The sequence below is a fragment of the Narcine bancroftii genome, chromosome 6 (genome assembly GCF_036971445.1).
Source record: "Narcine bancroftii isolate sNarBan1 chromosome 6, sNarBan1.hap1, whole genome shotgun sequence".
NCBI lineage: Eukaryota > Metazoa > Chordata > Chondrichthyes > Torpediniformes > Narcinidae > Narcine > Narcine bancroftii.
Window position 1 is genome coordinate 167221903 of NC_091474.1, and position 11394 is coordinate 167233296.

Sequence of the window (11394 nt, forward strand, 5' to 3'; positions counted from 1 at the left end):
TTTGTATTGAGGTTGAGATTTGTATGCTGCTGGTTGAGACATAGTTGAGATTCTGTATTGACTAACTGCATTTGTTGACTATATCATCTGGTTTAGAGAGAGACATCTGAAGGAAATAAGGGAATAAATTACAGAAATGCTGATCATCAATGGATTCTGGGTGCCTAATGATTGAATTTGCAAATGACTCCCACTCTCCTTGTTCAAAAAGCATGCATAGATATACCCAGACTCGTCAAAATTAATCAATGACCGGACAAGTTCCAGAAGCAATAATTGGAGGAAAAATAAGCAATCGTATGGACAAGTGGATTAATTCAAGAAAATGAGGATGATTTTTTTTTAAAAGGTAAATTGTGACTGACTAACTTGATTGTCTTTTGCTGAAGTAGCTGAGGAGGCTGATGAAGAAAATAGAATTTGTGTGATACATTTGGATTTACAAAAAGCATTTATAAGGTGACAATGGTGGGCTAGTCACCAAAATTGAAGATCATTGAATAAGAGGGTAGCACCATAAAAAAGATTGACTAAGTTACAGTTGTGAAGGTCAGACTGGAGTGTAGTGCATCACAGACTTCCCGAGAACTGAGTCCCAGGATTGCTGTATTAATTAGAAACTCGAAAACTGCTGCTGCTGGAATTTTTGGAGAATCTGAACAGGTCAGACGGCATCCATTGTTAGAAATGATCAGTCAGTGATCAGTCTTAACTTGAAAGACTTGATCAAAACTAAGATAAAAAGTTAAAATGGATTTATTGAGTGGAAAAAAAGTTGGGGAGGAGCCCAGTGGAGATAAGACGGGTGTGAGAGGGACCACTCATACCTTGAATAAGGACTCGGGCCCGAAATGTCGGTTATATATCTTTATCTCCAGTGGACATTGCGAGACTTGCTGAGTTCTTCCAGCATTTCTGTGCTTTTACTATAATCACAGTGCCTGCAGACTTTCATGCTTCATCGAGAGATGGAGAGACAAGTAGAGGAAAAAAAAACTTTTGGGGAAGGGAAAGGTTGGAGAGAGAAAAAAAATTACAGAAGAGTTGGTAAAGAAGAGATTGAAACAGTGGAATCAGATAGGGTGGGGGTAAAACTAAAATTAGAAATATCAATGTTCATGCCACTAAATTTAATGGTGACTGGGAGGAAGATGATGTGTTGTTCATCAAGTGTATGTTTGCCCTTGTTCTGACAATGGATGAGGCCAAAGACAGACATGCCATTGTAGAATTGTTTAGAGCACTACAGCACAGTTCAGGGCTTGTGGCCCTTGATGTATACTGACCCATATATTTCTTTTGAGAAAGTACTAAACTCACCCTAACCCATAACACTCTACTTTTCTTTCATCCATGTGCCTGTCTAAAAGCCTCTTAAATGTCCTTAATGTTTCAGCAGCCACCATCATTCCTGGCAAGGCATTCCAGACATTCACAATTCTCTGCAAATATAAAAAAAAACTTAACCCATTCCTGCCTGGGAAACAGGAGCTGGTTGTCCACTCTATCTCTGCCTCTCATAATCTTGAAGACTTCTATCGAGTCTCCTCTCATCCTTCTCTTCTCTAAAAAAGTACCAGTTCAACTAAACTTCCAATCCAGGCAACATCCTGGTAAATCTCCTCTGCACCCTCTATGTAGCTTTCACATCCTTCCCATAATGAGGTGACCAGAACTAAACACAATATTCGAAGTATGGTCTTACCAGAGATTTGTAATGTGGCCTCTCTGCTCCTGAATTTAATCCCCCATTAATGAAGCCCATCTTACCATAAGCCTTCTTAACTATCCTATCAACCTGTGTGGAAACCTTGAGGGATGGATGGATTTGAACCTTGAGGTCCCTCTGTTCATCCAAACTCATAAGTAACTGACCATTATCCTGAAATCTGCTTTCTGTTTTGTCCTTCCAAAATCTATCAACTCACACTTATACAGATTGAACTCCATCTGCTACTTTTCTGCCCAACTCTGCATCCTGTCTATATCCTCTTATAACCTTCAACAACCTACAGCTCCATCCACAACTCCTCCAACCTTCATGCCATCCGCAAACTTACTGACCCATCCTTCTGCCTCTTCATCCAGGTAATTTATAAAAATCACAAAGAGCAGGGGCCCCAGAACAGATCCTTGTGGCACTGCACTAGTCACTGACCTTCCACTACTACTCTCTGCTTTCTTCTTGCAAGCCAGTTTTTTAAATCCACACAGCCAAGGTCCATTGATCCCATACCTCATGACTTTCTGGATGAGTCTCTCGTGGGGGAGCTTGTCAAATGCCTTGCTGATTAAAAATACATGTGGACCACATTCACCACCCTATCCTCATCAATTTCTTTTGTTATCTCCTCAAAAAAACTCAATTAGGCTTGTGAGGCCCGACCTTCCCTTCATAAAGCTCTGCTGACTATCCTTGAGTAGACTGTACTTCTCCAAACGCTTGAAGATCCTAACCTTAAGAATCCTCTCCAGTAGTTTGTACACAACTGGCGCAAGACTCACTGGTCTATAATTCCCAGGATTCTCCCTATTACCTTTTTTAAACAAGGGGACTACATTTGCCATTTTCCAATCCTCCAGCACCTCTCCTGTGGCCAAAGAGGATTTATTGATCATAGATACTGTCCCAGCTATCTCTTCTCTCACTTCCCACAGCAACCTGGGGTATATCACATCCAGCCCCAGGGACTTATCAATTTTGATGTTCTTGGGAAGATCCAACACTTCTTCCTTAATCTCCACATTGTCCAGCACACAGTCCTTTCTATTTCGACCTCCCCAACCTCCTCTGCCTCTAGGTACGTTGCCTCCTTTATCCTTTAGCGGCCCTATCTTCATTTGTGTCTTCCTCCTATTGATCACATACACATAGAACGACTTGGGTTCTCCTTAATCCTACAGGCCAGGCCTTCTCATGCCCCCTTGGAGCTCTTCTAAGTCCTTTCTTGAGCTCCTTCCTGTTTACCATACATTTCTCATGAGCCCTTCCTGTTTCCTGCTTCCTATATCTAACATAGGCTTCCTTCTTCCTCGCCAGTTGCCTCATCGGTTTCGTCAGCCATGGTTACCTTTTCTTCCCATTTTTTCCTTGTCGCAGGGGGATAAACCTATCCTGAACCAAGCAAGTGGTCCCTAAACTTCCTCTATATTACTTCTGTGCCTTCGCCCTTGAACATATATTTCCAATTTACCCTCATTACTTCCTGCCTCATCCTTCATAATTAGCCTTTCTCTCGTTAAGCACTTTCCCATTTTGTCTATTTTAATCTTTTTCCATAGCTATATTGAAGCTAAGGGAGTTGTGGTCACTCTCACCAAAATGCTCCCCCACTGAGAGGTTACCACCTGATCAAGTTCATTACCCAAAACTAGATCCAGTATGTCTCTCCTCTCATTGGCTGGTCCACATACTGTGTTAGGAATCCTCCCTGAAGACACCTGACAAACTCAGCCCCATCCATCCCTTTTGCAGTCATGAGGTGCTAGTCAATATTAGGAACGTTGAAGTCACTCATAACTACAACCCTGTATTTCCTGCACCAGTTGGGATCAGTCACTTAATTGAAGAAATGGTTGGGGTCAGACATGTCATCATAGGAATCTGCATCTGCAGAACGTGCAAAGCTTGGCCTTACATTTCCTCCTCCAACTTCATCCAAGGCCACAAAGAGACCTTCTCAGTGAATATATGCAATGATTAAAGTTCCTCTAGCCTTCACGTTCCACCCCACTCATCTCTGCATTCTATATAGTAATCTCTGAGACTTCTGTGATTCCACTACCAGCCACATTTTCCCCTATCTGCTTTTCACAGGGTTAGGTCTCTGTTCCTACATTCACCTCCTTTACTTTTATCCAGGGCAAAAACACCTTCAGAGCTTTACCTGCTCATTGTCCAACCCAGTAGTTTTCAAACCCCCCCAAAAAAAAACCTCACAGACCACCTCAAGCAATCCCTGTGATTGGGAAGGCTGAGAACACTGCTCTAGACACTGTTGTTACTGAAATATTTTGCATGAGAACATTTGTCATTGGCCCATTGATAACAAGTCATTGAGGTACGATTAAAACAGTGGTTTTCAACCCTTTTCTTTCCACTCATGTGGCACCTTGAGCAATCCTTATTTAAGGTGGAATGTGAGTTTAAGGCCACAGTTTGAAAACCACTGGTCCAACCTAATTAGTATTTGGTGAGGTCAAACATGTACACAGTTTTTGGATCTTCCTTTAGCTTCTTGAGTTTCTTATAACCAATCATTTTAATCCCCCCCCAGCCATTCCTACAATGACCAGTGTGTCCTTGGCTTCATTTGTTGTAAGGATAAGGCTAAAAGTAAAGTCGAGGAATAATACATATTATTCCTTCTGAACAGCCTTAAACCAAATGATGTAGACATTGAGTTTTCTAATTTTAGCTAATCCCAACCTCATCTGATTCAACTATTTCCACGTCTTCTTTACCTACTCCTGTACTCATTTTCTCTCTCTTCCTTCCCCCACCCACCCTCTTTTATGGTTTATCTCTCTACCTGTCTCCACCTCTCACATTGTCGTTTGGGGCTCCTTCTCCAGCTTCTTTCTTTCCTTTATAGATTTTATGTTTTTTATCTTGGTCTTGAAAAAGTGTTTGATTCAAAACATTGACTAATGATTCCTACCTCTGGATGCTATCTTCCCTGCTGAGTTCCTCCAGCAAATTTATTTGGCTGCCTTGGTTTAATGATTTGGTCTTGGGTGTATGGAGCACAATTTCCTAACTTGCAGTAAACACAAAATTGGAAACACAGTGAAGTGTTGGAATAAAACTGATTATGGGTGGAATGGGCAGATAAACGTTAGAGCAAATTTAATGAAGAAGTGTAAATTTTTACATTTTGATAGAAAGTATGAAAAGAGGCAATGTAACTCAACTCCAGAAAAATACAAGACTAGAGACATTATGGTTCTTTGAAATGATTGGGCAGATTGAGAAAGTGGTTGAAAAAGTATACAAGATCATTGGCTTTAGAAGAGATGAAGACTCTGGAGTGGAAATGGAAGTGATTTACCAAGAATGGTTCCAGGGTGCTAATAAAATGGAAAGGTTGGATTGCTCTCCTTGGAACAGAGATGGGTAGGGGAAGAACTAACACAAATATTTAAAATTAATAAAGGTACAGAGAAGAGAAAGAAAGCAAGCTCTCCCATTAATGGAAGGGCTCAAGAACTGAGGGGACATAGACCAAAGCTAACTAGTGAAACAACCAAAAATGACACAAGGAAAAATTAATCAACACAAGTTATGGGTTGGAATACATTACTAGGGGTGGCAAGAAAGGCAGATTCAATTCTAGCATTCAAAATAAAGCTGGGTAACCATCTAAAAGGAAATAATATTTTGGTCCATGGGGAGTGGACTAAAGAATGGGATTTAACTTGGTTGTTTTAATGTTGAGGCAGAATGAACTTGGGGGCTGAACAGTTGTAACAATTCTATGATTCTGAGCACAAATTGAAGTTATTTGTAGTTGTGGTTTACTTGACAACTGTTGTAAAATTATTTTAATTATTTCATCAGTCATTTGTTAGAGGCAATTGTCTTGGATTTCATCTGATCATATTTTATATTGTTGGAATTTAGCTGCAAGACTATGGGGTATGGGGATTTTGAAATGCCTTTAAGTTGAATCACTAGTTCTGAAAGACATTGTTACTTACAGAATTAACTCTAAACATTATCAAAACTGTTTTTGTCAATAAAAATAATGAAATACTGTAGGGATTTAGCTTGAATAATAGACATGTAGCCACATCAGAAGAGAAAGTTTTTGTCTGTTGGTGCAATGTACAACTTAGCTGTTTTTACTAAGTTGTTGGCAATCATAAGAAAAATGATGAAAGAATTGGAAGCTGATTGCTGCTGAAGAAACGTGATTGGATGCTGTTCTCCTACATGACTTAGATTTGTATCTAATTTAATTGAATCACCAGCCATATTACTCTTGTTGAATAGTTTCATTAATTTAAAAATATGTTATGTTTCAGAGTATGTACTTCCCATTCCATCTCAACTGCTATAACTGAATGCTTGCATTGAATCTTGAATGCAGAGATCTCTGTTTTGGTTAGTTGGTAATACATCTGGTGTTTTCCGTATGTTATAAATATTAGTTGGGAGATGTATTTGTACAGAAAAATGTTAACTTGTTTGTATACTTTTCTGAATTTTGGTAAAAGCATACTTTAAACTATTTTTTATGGACATTAACTTAGTTTTAGATATGTTTGACATTTGCTATACCTTCACAAATGTTTTTATGTATATTAAAGATAAATCAATAAAGATGATAATTCTCCTTAAAATGTAAGGGTGTTGACCTGATCACATAAATATTAGAATTTCAATTTCACACAATTAGTATCAATAGTTTGTCTCCAAGGCTACTTTCCACATTATCTGATGCATTGTATAGTTGACAGTGAATGAATTATTATTTTAGCTTTGTACACCGTTGTAGTTCAAAATAGCATTATTCTAGCTTTTAACATCCTCAATTATATTGTTTGAATCCTTTAATAGGTTATGCAATGCTGGATTCCTGTGGTGTCCTTTGCTTTTAGTAACTGCACTATTTAACACATTATATCCAATTCTCTTTGTTTTTTTTTGTATTTGCTCTTGCTCAGTTTTTTAGCTATGCTACTTGTCACATCCTTTACCAACTAAACTTCCTATTAATGGTTGTTCCTTCATTATTCTTCAGCTACTGTCTGATTTGATGGCCGCACAAATATTTTGTAAAAAGACACACACTTTCTTTCACTGTTGAGGGATTGTACCACACGTACATAGTTCAACCCAATTAGTCAATGTTGGTATTTGAGTATCCTCTTCTTTCTTCACATCAATCCATTAATCTATAATCTTTTATTCTCTTATCTATCTTCTTCTCAAATACATTTGTTTAATTTGCCTCAATAATAGGAGTTCTGCATTTTCTCACTTGTGACTGTTGTACACTTTGACCCCTTGTATTGTTCCCTTCTAAATGGAAATATTTTGTGTTCCCTGTTAAAAGACTGCTGGATTTTCAAGATCTTTTTTTTGAGATCATCCTTCATGTTCCAAGAAAGAGGCAACCTGTTTAGTCTTTCCTGATAGTATAATGTAACTTTGGTCTTTAGTTCTCTCTCCTCAGGGCAACAGAGCTTTGCCTTCATTACCTTATTAACCCATTTTATTATACTTGGTACTTTATGAGCCACTAAATCATTTTATCCTTCATCTCATTTAGACTATTCTTCTATCACTTACCTATATTGATTTCAATTTGCTAACAACAGTTCTATAAATTTCATAAAGATCATTTGTATTTGGTGGCAATCTTGAATTTTATCTATATCTCTCACCACTTCTCTAATTTGGGTGATTTGATTAATTTTAAAATAAGTATTTTTGAATTTGTCATATACTGTACATAAATTGAAGATATTTAATCCTGACGTCAATCATGTGAAATACTGTAGTAATTTCTGGTTTTGAATCTGAACATCTACTCTTTTAAAAATCTATTCTAATTTGTTTTGCTGGCATGTTTTACATTCTGCCTTACATATTCCCTTACTCCACGTGCTTTGACTGTCTATTTACAACAATATGTGATTCCTTACTCAGGGTTTTTTAAACAGCTGGATATCTGCATTTCCTGTACTTTGTTGTCTTAGTCTTTCTGTTCTTTAATCAAAATAATTTTGAAGATTTATCATCTTTTAAGATTCAATTGTTTTCTCTTTTTGCTAACCAATATACTGCTTTATCTCAATTGCTAAATAAAATTATAACATGTGTGCCACATCTCTGACTATATCGTTTTTTATTATTTCATTAATCATTTTTTAGCATCTGGACATTGCTGGCAATGCCACTATTTATTCCCCTTGAGAAGGTGAACTGCTGCAGTTCACTGGATGAAGTACCCAAGTGTACTGATAGGTAGGGAGTTCTTGGAGTAATGATTGCTACCAATATCCCAGTTTATTTTCATTTATGAACATATTTTTAAAAAATTTGATTAGTTTATCAACTAATCCTCCAATTTTTCTCATTTCCACAATGGAGTCCATACTAGAGCAAACTTTACAATGTTTTGTGTGCAACTGGGGACTGGTTCTGATTGAGACTTAATGCACCTCACATTTGGGATCACAATTACTTGCAACAATTTTTTTTAAAAAGATCGTTTTTTCATCTCACCACTAGTCTTATGGCATTAACATTAAATTTATGATTTTGGACTGTTCTGCAAATGGGAAGATGTTCTTTCTATTTATTACAAATCTGTTCTCATTATTTTCTGCTCCAATGCTAACACATGCATTTCTTTTTGTTATTTTATCATTGTAAGTGAAACATCTCATCCCAGGAACCATTCTAGTCATTCTTTTTAGCCTCCCCTCTATTGCTTCCACTGTAGTGAAGTATTCTATATTGAGCTACTCTAGATGTCGATATACATGTTGTGGAATCACTGTACATGTTGTTGAGTTGATGTATACGCTGTGGAGTCTAATACAAGACTGACACCTCCAGGCTTGCATGCTGGGCTTATATACATCATTGCTTCTGTCACATGGAGAGGAAGTAATGTCATCAATGTCAACAGCCCAGATAAAAAAAACCTGTGTTGGATGCAGGTCAGTTTCCCACCATTTCCACAGCACGTCCGCATTTTGGGAGCTTGTTTGCTTGCTGGTAAGTGGGTCACCACATCACCACCCCTCTTCCCCCCCCAGAACCGGCAATCCTGCTGCGGACTCCTAAAGTTCATATCTTCTTTGTTTGGGTCCCTTCCTCTCCACCAAGGTACCTGAACCTCTACTGGTCTCTCTAGATCCAGATGGGCAGGTTTGAGGTGGTCAATTGCAAAAGCTTCCTCTTTACCTCATGCGCTTTCATGATATCCAAAACTTGTGTCAAACTAATGCATCTTAGTACCTTGAAGGGACCCTTATACAGACACTGGAATGGTGTTTGGTGTGCTCCTTTCAGTATGAAAACGTACTTTCAGTTCTGCAAGTTCTGGGATACATAGGACCTGGCCTGACCATGTGGAGATGTCAGTATGGGTGTGAAAGAACTGAGTTTCTCACGGAGCTTGCTTAGATGCTAAGGGCATCTTCTTCCATCCTTGTGAGTCTGATACAGTTTCTCCTGGAACCATCAGGAGCATGCCGTAGACCAGCTCTGCCAATGAGGAACCTATATCGTCCTTAAGTACTGTTCATATGCCCAAGAGTACCCTCGGCAATTCTTCAACCCAGTTAGGTCCCTGCAGACATACCACAAATGCTGATTTCTAATGCCTGTAGAACCTTTCTACTAGTCCATTGGATTGTGGGTAGTATGCAGTTGTGTGATGCAACTTGGTTCAAAGCAGGGTGGCCATTGCTGACCACAGGCTTGATATGAAATGGGCACCCTGTCAGATATGATGTGTGCTGGCAGACCAAAACGTGCTATCCTGGTGGAAATGAGGGCTCTGGTGCAGGTGTCAGTAGTCATGTCTGCCAGTGGAACTGCCTCTGGCCTCTTCGTGGCCCGATCCACTATAGTGAGAAGAAAACTGGAACCACATGACACCAGCAGGGGGCCAACAATGTCCATGTGTACATGGTCAAACCTCTGATACGTCAACTCAAAATGTTGTAGTGGGGCTTTCGTGTGTTGCTGGACTTTGGATGTCTGGCAATGAGTGCAATTCTTCACCCAATTGCTAACCTGTTTTCGAAGGCTGTCACACAAATCTGTTGGCTACCATCCAAACGGTCATTCTGACCAATGGATGTGCCAACCTGTACCACATCAAATATCTGCCACCTCTAGGCCACCAGAACGATTGAGCGAGGACGACCTGTAGTTTGAGCTCCTCCAGGCCTATTGGAATTTCTTCCAGCTGCAGGTTCAAGTCTCCTGTTCTATAATGCAGAATTTCTTCATCTGCCTGTTGTGCTTTCATGAGCGCAACATAGACCACCCCTTGGGCTAAGATCTGCATGGATTGTAGGGCCAGGTGAGACAGCACATCTGCCATACATTGGCCTTTCCTGAGAGGTGTTTGATGGCCATCGTGCACTCAGAAATATATGATAAATGCCTCTGTTGATGAGCCAACCATGGATCTGATACCTGAGTGAAGTCAAATGTAAGCAGCTTGTGGTCTGTAAAAGCCGTGAAATGTCTCTTCTAGAAAGTACCTGAAATGTTTGATAGCTAGGTACTCAATCAAAACCACAATTCTCAATCAAAAGCACTGTACTAGAGTTCTGGTGATCTTAGGTGCTTGCTAAAGAAAGCCATTGGTTTTCAATGCCTATCAATGAACTGTTCAAGTACCTCTCCGACTACATGACTGGATGCACCCACTGTCAGGGCTGTCGGGACATCCATTCTTGAGTGGACCAGCAATGTAGCATTAGCCAGTGCTTCCTTGGCATTCTTGAATGCTGCCGACAATTCTTCATCCAAAGTGATATTGTAACAGAATATTTGGAGATGTTTTTGGGAGATAAATTGGGAAAAGTAGGGTAGGTGACATACATGAACACACCTTAAAGCAGATCTTATTTGAAATACTTGAGATTTCATATCCACAGTACTTAGCAGAAACTGCAGAATGTCTATGGATTTCACAAGTGGGTGTTTAATAGAATTGACATCATGAATTAATCGACTATTGTCTTTGAAGCCACAGAAAGCAGACAGGCTATCTACTGATACCTTTTTGCAAGGCTTTTGACAATATTGCTCAGAGGTTATTGAAGGGTTCTAGTTTACCTAAAAACAACAGATGAACCCAAAGATTAACTCCTATTGTTTGCTGGGGAGGGTCAATGGTTATGAAGGTGTGAGAGAGAGAAGGACACAGGTTTCCTGGCAGTCAGAGTCTCAGAGAGAGAGAGAGAGAGATAGAGAGAGAGAGAAAGGCAGAAGGGAGTCTTTGTGTGTGACACAGAAAGCTGTAACAAGCCAGGAGAAGCTTGTTGGAACTGAAACAGAAGCTCCAGAGTGGCGGATGGCTGGAAGTGCTATCTGTCTGATGTTTCTCTTGGAATAAGAGGAACAGAAAGGAACTCTGAGATAGCCTGAAAGAAAGAGGTTATCATCTGGAGAACCCTGATGGGGCATGTTTCATCATCAAGAAGTTGAGGTGACTAATGGTGGTACCACAGTTGTGGAAATCCTGGAACATCTCATCTCTCTCTGCAAACCTACAAGAGTCTTCCTGAGTAGTAACTATTTTCCTGGTGAACTTTATACATGTTAAATTCTGTATAAGAATTGCCTGCAACCAGAGAACTTGGAAGAATGAGAAATGAGATTGGACTCTGAACCAAAGAACATTCTTAAATTTA

The 11394-nt window shown here is 39.4% G+C and overlaps 1 protein-coding gene across 4 annotated transcripts in view; it reads left to right on the forward strand.

Annotated features, from left to right (window-relative positions):
- The window catches only part of LOC138736715 (XK-related protein 6-like), a 90061-nt gene extending 83770 nt beyond the window's left edge, over positions 1-6291 (forward strand). For 3 of the 4 annotated variants that reach the window (XR_011340523.1, XR_011340524.1, XR_011340522.1), the window contains exon 4: positions 212-6290. The gene's annotated coding sequence lies outside the window, so the exon portion shown is untranslated. Of the gene's footprint in view, positions 1-211 lie in introns of all 4 variants that reach the window. The other variant, XR_011340521.1, reaches the window with a different exon arrangement.
- The last annotated feature ends 5103 nt before the right edge of the window (positions 6292-11394 follow it).